Below are 7768 nucleotides of genomic sequence, written 5' to 3'. Positions count from 1 at the left end.
TTGAGTTCTCGACCTTAAAAGCTGCCACTTGTTCGTCTTTTAAGTTGCGATCTGTCTTCACACTCCACCACTTACGCACGTGCACACCCAAAACACACACACACACACACACCCACACACACACACACACACACACACACACACACACACACACCCAGAACATCACATTTTGGTGTGATTGAGATGTTCTGGGAGGTAACTATAAATAGAATCATCTTTTCAGTGAACCAAATACAATTCCTTATTGGTCTCTGAATCTGTTCTGACTTCTTCATCCTTTCTCTATCAAAGGACAGCTTAATATAGCTTTACTCCTTCAGGAGAGTATTTGTTAGAATCATGGTGCTGGGGGCAAAAATAGTTTTTGTGTTTTTTTTTTCTCCCTAAAGTACACACCATTTGTAGATGACCTCTTCTCAACTCTGTTATGCTGTGCTAATGTGGAAACATACCAGGCCAACCAGTGAAGACACTCAGTTAAGGAGCAAACTGAGCCAGCCGCGGAAACATTGCTGAACAGAAACAGACGGAATTTGAAGTATTCCTTCTATTTTCAGTGTTTCTAGTCCCCGGCTACCTCCCCTCCCAGGTTTTCCTACTTTAAAGGAAGCCTTTCCATTTCGTTGCACAGAATGTAGCACCAACTGTATCCAAAAAAGAAAAGCTGGACCATTCCTAGGAAGACAGATATTCATCTGCCTTGTTGTTTGCATCAATTTTTCCCCCTTTTAAAATATTCAATGTGATTCCCTTGCATGAGTATACCCCAATTTGTGGATAAATTACCTGTTGATGATCTTTTGAGTTGTTTTCGGTGTTTGTCTATCACAAAATAAGGTGCTATAAACATTTGTGTACAAGCCTTTGTATGCACATAGCATTTCTCTTCTCTTGAGTAAATGCGTAAGAGTTTAATGTCAGAACCATTCAGTAGGTGTATGTTCAGCTAGCTGAGAAATTGCCAAACGTTTCGCCCCAAACTTGTACCATTTGGTATTCCCACCAGCAGTGTATGAATGTTCCAATTCCACCTCATCCTTGCTGATGCTTGGTATGGTCAGTCTTGTCACTTTACCCATTCTGATAGGCGTATGGTTGTATATTACTCTGGTTTAATTTGCATTTCCTAAATGAAAAATAATCTTGAGATCTTTTTATTTACTTATTGCACTTATTTACTGTCTACATATTTTCTTTGATAAAGCGCTGTACCGATCTTCTGAGAAGTTTTGAGTTCTTTGTTTTTATACTGTTACATTTCGAGAGCCCTTTGTACATGCTGGGTAAAAGTCCTTTATCAGATGTCGTTTTGGTGATTTTTTTTTTCAGTTTATGACTTCTCAGTCTATGGAAAAGCAGAAAATTTTAATTTTTGATGAAGTCCATTTTCACGGTTCTACTGCTGTCTCTAAGAACTTGTTGCCAAACTCAAGGTCACAAAACTTTCTGCTGTTTTCTTCTAGACATTTTATAATTTCAGGCTTTACACAGAAACCTGTAATTTATTTTGAGTTAATTTGTGAACCAGGTACTAAAGCACTTTCTCTTTCTGTCTTATTTTTCTTTTTTCATAAGGATGTTCGCTTGTCTTAGCAACATTTGTTGAAAAGACTGTTCTTTTTTCACTACATTGCCTTTGCACTTTTGTCCACAGTTACCCATATGTGCATGGGTCTATTTCTGGCTCTCTGTTATGTTCCCTTGGTCTGCTTATATATTTTTACAACACCACCATGAATATTGCAGTTTCTTGAAATCTTGTAGTGGTCGTTCAATGTCGTTCTTTTCCAACGTTGTTTTGGCTAATCTATGTCTTTGTATTTCCATGTTAACTTTTGAATTGGCTTGTCAATTTCTAAAAAAACCAAGCAAATCCTATTGAAATTTTGAATGTGATTGCATTGAATCTATTAGCTACATTTAGGGGCAATTGAAATTTTAAAAATACTTATGTGTTTGAATCATAAACAAGGTATATCTCTCCATTTCTTCATGTGTTCCTTAATTTCTCTAAGCAATGTTTTGTAACTTTCTCTGTATAGATGTCCCACATATTTTCTTAGACTGTCATCATATATTTCATATTTTTGATGCTACTTGAAATGGTATTGTTGTCATTTGTAATTTTAATTTCCAAATGTCTTTTGCTAGTATATAGAATTATAATAAACTTTTTTATATTAACCTTAAATCCTGACCTGAAACATTTATTTTTTCTAGTAGTTTTGTTTGTGGATTCCATCGGAGTTTTACATAGATAATCACGTCGTCTGCAAATGAAAACACTTTTATTTCTACCTTTCTAGATGGTTTTTATTTCTTTCCCTTGCTAGATTTCGTAGACTAGACCTCTAGTACAGCACTGAATGAAAGTGGTGAGAATAAGCGTCCTTATTTTGTTCCTGATTTGGAAGAAATCATACAGTGTTAGTACCATTACGTAGGGTGTTAACTGTATATTTTGCACAGATGTTCTTTATTCGTTTGAACACGTTCCCTTGTATTTATTTATTATTTTTTTTTTTACCTTTATTTATTTTTGATAGAGGGAGACAGAGCACAAGTGGGGGAGGGGCAGAGAGAGAAGGAGACACAGCATCCGGAGCAGGCTCCAGGCTCCGAGAGGTCAGCACAGAGCCCGACGCGGGGCTCGAACCGGTTTCTTTTTATTTGTAGAATGCTGAGAGATTTTATCAGGAATGGGTATTGATTCACCTACATCTACTTTCTCTACATCTATAAAGATGATCGTATATTTCAATTTTTTTTTCTTTTTAGTTTTTTAATATGATGACTTACATTGAATAGGAATAAAAGGTTAAACCAACCTTGGTTTGTTGGGATTTATTATCATTTTAATACGTGGCAGATTAATTCTACTAAAATTTGGCTTAGGAATTTTGCAACTACGTGTATGAAAGATATTGTTATGTAATTTGCTTTTTGTGTAAAGGCTTTGTCTGGTTTAGTTTCAGAGAATTCCTCCCCTGTGTTAATTTTCTGGAAGGCTTTGTGTGGAATTGGTACTATTTGTTCATTACGTGTTTGGTACAGTTTATCATCACTGAGGTCATCTGGGCATGGGTTTTCTTTTTTTTTTTTTTATAGTTTTTTAACTATAGATTCAGTTTCTTTAATGGATGTAATCCCATCCAAATGATTCTTTCTTGAGGGTGGTTTGTTGGTTAGTGTCTTTCAAGGAATTTGTCCATTGTATCTAAATGTTTAATTTTTTGGTCTAACATTTTTCTTTATATTTTCTTCTTATCATTTTATTTTATTTTTTAATGTTTATTTACTTTGAGAGAGGGAGAGAGCCTGCACACATGTGTGCACAAGTGGGAAGGGGCAGAAAGAGAGGGGGGAAAGAGAGACTCTCAAGCAGGCTTTGTGCTGTCAGCACGAGTCCCATACGGGCTTGATCTCACGAACTGTGAGATCATGACCTGACCTGAAATAAAGAGTCAAGAATCAGATGCTTAACTAACTGAGCCACCCACGCTATCCTTTTTTAATATCTCTAGAATGTATATTAATGCAATCTCATTCCTGAAATTCTTAATTTTTTGTCCATTTTTTAGAATAAGTTTGGTTTAGAAGAAAAAGTTCATTTTTCTTCTTGCTGAAAATATGTTTTTTTTCATTGAATTTGGTTGTTTTTTTGGTAAAAAGTCTATTACTTTTTTGTTTTATATTTTATTAACTTCTACTTCAACTGATGTTTTTTTTCCTTTCTTCTGCTTAATTACATTTCAATTTGTCCTTCTTTTTCTAGTTGAAGATGAAATCTCAGTTCATTGATTTCGGATCTTTTTTTTCTTTTTAAATATAGGCGTGTGGTGCTACGCATTTCCCCTTAAGCACTGCTTTATTGGTATGCAACAAATATTGATCCCCCCTCACCCCCCCCCCCGGAATTCTCTCAGTTCAAAATGCTTCCTAATTTCCCTTTAATTTCTGTTGTCTTGTACCCTTCTTGGGAGCCTCCTGGATGAAATCTGAAGTTGCCCCCACACCCGTCAGAGGGCAAGGGGAGACCAAAGAAAGAGGCAGGCCATTCTAGGTCAATAGGTGGCAGCTTCGATAAGCAAAGGAAACTTACATACAAGGCTTGTCTTGGGTGGCAGCAAGACTGGTTAATTCCCCACCCACCCTCCCAACGTTAAAAATTTATGCAGGGGACTTAACTAGGCTCAATCACGTACATAGTGTAGGTGTTTTCATCACCACATCACTATCTCAAGGCTATGTCCTTGGGGCAGCTCTTGGGAGCAGGAAAGCCAAGCAGAACGCACATTTGAAGGACTGGGGAAGGAATGAGGAAACTCTGATTGCCAATCCAGCTCACGGGGCCAATTGGAGGTCATGTCTTTTTGATGAGATTCCCCAAAACTCCACCCTTCATGACTGGCTCTTACAATCTCATGTGCCCCTCTCTTCCACAATGTGCCCTGAGCAGTCAACAAAGAGTTTCACCAGTATGGAGGCAGCTCCTTTGGTGGCCAGCTGGCTGCATTGGAGGTAGATGCTATAGCAATAATCCAGGTACATGTAAGAGAAAACATAGATTAAGACAATGATTCCAGGGTGCTTGGGTGGCTCAGTCGGTTAGGCACCCTATTCTTGATTTCAGCTCAGGTCATGATCCCATGGTTTGTGAGATGGAGCCCCTCATCAGGGTCTGCATCGACAGCGTGGAGCCTGCTTGGGATTCTCTCTTTCCCTCTCTTCCCCTGCCCCACTCATGCTCGCTCTCTATCTCAAAATAAATAAAAACATTTAAAAAATCTTAAAAACAAAACAATGCTTTCAAAAATCAGTGACACATTTTTCTACCAAGAGACTCACGATCCAAACCATTGATTTATTAAGTCCCCTGAGCTGGGGGGAGAGATCACTCAGGTTATTTACTTGTGTTGTTTTGTGACTTAATAAAGATGATACATTAGCAGATTTATTAGGTATGGACACATAGCATTCTGTTTGGATAATGGTGTAGGTGCCTCCGTGAGAGGCAGTAATAATGTCTAAGGCCATTCTATTTTGGAAGATAGCTCTTCTCATTAGAGTCTTGTTGGGTGAGTTTAGCAAGGGGTTCTATATTCGCTATAACATCCTCTAAAACAATGGGGGAACAAAGACAGCAGCCAAACGTTGAACCAATGGAAAACAGAATGTGCCCACCTGGCCTTGAGGAGAGGGAGGTTGGCGGTTTTAGGAACTTGACCTGGTTGTACATATCATGTATGTTCACTGGGGAAGGCAGTGCTGTCAGACCTGAGGAGAAGGACTGGGGACAGAACCCATATCTTCTCTCTTCCGATGGTGCACATTCCATTCCATGTATAGTACATTTCAACAGGTCCATCTTGCAGCAAGACAACAGAATTTCAGTGGAGATTGAATAGTTTCCCCTCACCCAGACAGTGCAAACTAACCCATCCATCTTGGGGGAATGTCCCATTGCAAATTCCAGTAGATCATTTTTTTTTCCCCAGTAACGATCAGGAGCTTTGTGCTCTCAGCAGCATGGAACATTGATCCTCAGTGAGAGTCAGGTCATGGCTGCTTCCCAAGACCTCCAGCAGGGGGGATTTGTGCCTCAGCAGGGGTCCTCAGTCTGGCATGTGAGCAATGGGCCCTTGAGGTTGATCATTCAAATGTATCAAAGCCTGGGATAGTACTTTAGTCGACCCAGTCAAGGTGGTTTTACCTCTTAATAATTTAATTTGCTGCTTATCCGTTTATAGAGGCGATGGGACACCCAATGTCAGTTCTTTTGCCCAGTCTTATACATCATGACCTTTGACTTGTGACCCCTCACCACTGTCTATGGTGCTCAGCTTCTCTCAAACCTTAATGGTGGCAGCCTGGTTTGCACAGTGACACGGGAAAGTTTGGGTTAGGTCAGACGCAGGGTCCACACAAACCATGGCATATTTAGAACCCTCACTCAGAGAAAAGGAGCCAATATAATCAATTTGCCAATCCATTACTGGTTGGGAACTTCAGTGGATGGTCCCAGATTCTTTTGGCAGTTATCTTGGGCATTGCTTAGAACACACAGGACATACTATTACAGCATTTAACCAAGTCACTGTACTTCAAGGGCAGCCCAGCGTCCTTGGCGATATGCTATCCCCCCAGGCACTATGGTGCTCCCTGTTTCTATGCACCCAATCAGCTGTCATCTATTGAAAGGTCAGTAGATAGGGCTTGTAACTAGGCTAGAGCTTCAGCTTTCTGACTGCCAGGGAGGGTTAGGCATTATGAGCTGGGACGTAGGAGACAGTGTGTAGAAGGCAGCGAGGACTGCTTCAGGCTCTTGCAGAAGGACCCAGATGTCTCTCTGGATATCCTCTCCTTGCAAGGGCTTATTTATGACCAGCCGTCCCTTGGCTTCCCGTTGTCCAAGCCATAGGGGTTAATCCCTCTAGAACAGCCCAACTGTCAGAGCAAAGGGTTAATGCCCAGGACTCATGAGTGATCACTAAGACAGACTGCTTTGAACTTAGCCCACTGGCTGCTATACTGGCTGCTGTGTGAGAGTCTCCAGAGCTGGGACCAAGATCCTAGAGGCCTCTTCCCTTCTGTCGTGTCTCTTCCACAGTGCTCAATCCGTCCCTTCTGGAGTCATGCACACATGAAACTCGAATGGTAGCCCTGCTTGAGAGCTGCCCAAAGCTTTCATTTGTTCAACTAGAACTTTTGCCTTTCATGCTGCTCTGATCCCCAGTCCCATACACACTCTTTCTGTACCAGGCAGTATAAGGAATGGCGGCACCGTATCGGGTGGAGAACAAAAGTCCCCCAGAATCCCATAATCCATAGAAAAGCTTGTACCCTAAAAAGCACAGCTTTTGGGATAACATGGGTTTCACCCAACCAGGCAACACCCAAAACCTTACAGTAGGGCCTAGGCCTTGGATTTTCTGTAGATCCATTACCCATCTTCTTCTCCATTACAGATGTTCCAGCAAAGCCAGCAGGGCTCCCTGGGGCAGAGACAAGTCTCCCCATGTTAACATTGCATCATCCACGTAATGGGCCCGTTATACTGATGTGGGGAAGGAGAACAGGGACAGGTCGCAGCTACCATCCCATGACATATGGTGGGGCTATGTCAGTGACCTTGGGGAAGTACTTGAAAGGGTCATCACTGTCCCTCTTACACGTAGGCACATTTACCTTAGTTATCAGATACCTGTGCTCGTCAAAGACTTTTCCGTAAATCTCCTTGAGGATAAAGCATTTTTAAGGGATTTTTTTTTTTGGCCAAAGCATCAGAGTAAAACAATAAGCAACAACTAATAACTATCTGCAAATGACAAAAGACTTAAAAATGGCCATGGCTCAAGATTTGATGCGAGTATATCATAGTGAAATTGACAAGGCAATTTGGTTATTTCTATGACATACATTTTACAACTGTGATTGGTAACATTATGCCCAGACATTATCAGATTTAGGAATGTTATGTAAATATATCCTAAAGAAAGTTTAGCATAGCTTCTTATTTGATGGTGTTTCTCATGAAATTTAACATAGACAAAAAGTCATATAGTTGTAAAAAAAAAAAAAAAAACTTGTCTCTTTTAATAGAGAAGACTCAGTTTCTTAAGTAATAAAAAACCTAGTAAAGACAAAACACAGAATCTTTATTTTCTAGGCAAATTACAATAAACATAAAGGAAAACCTTTGTTTACAATTTATTATTAAGATAAAGCTAATAATCTAAGGAAACTTTGTCCTCATAATGGAGAGAAA

Source organism: Panthera onca, chromosome B4, assembly GCF_046562875.1.
Source record: "Panthera onca isolate mPanOnc1 chromosome B4, mPanOnc1 haplotype 2, whole genome shotgun sequence".
Classification (NCBI taxonomy): domain Eukaryota; kingdom Metazoa; phylum Chordata; class Mammalia; order Carnivora; family Felidae; genus Panthera; species Panthera onca.
Note: the sequence above shows the minus strand (reverse complement) of the source record.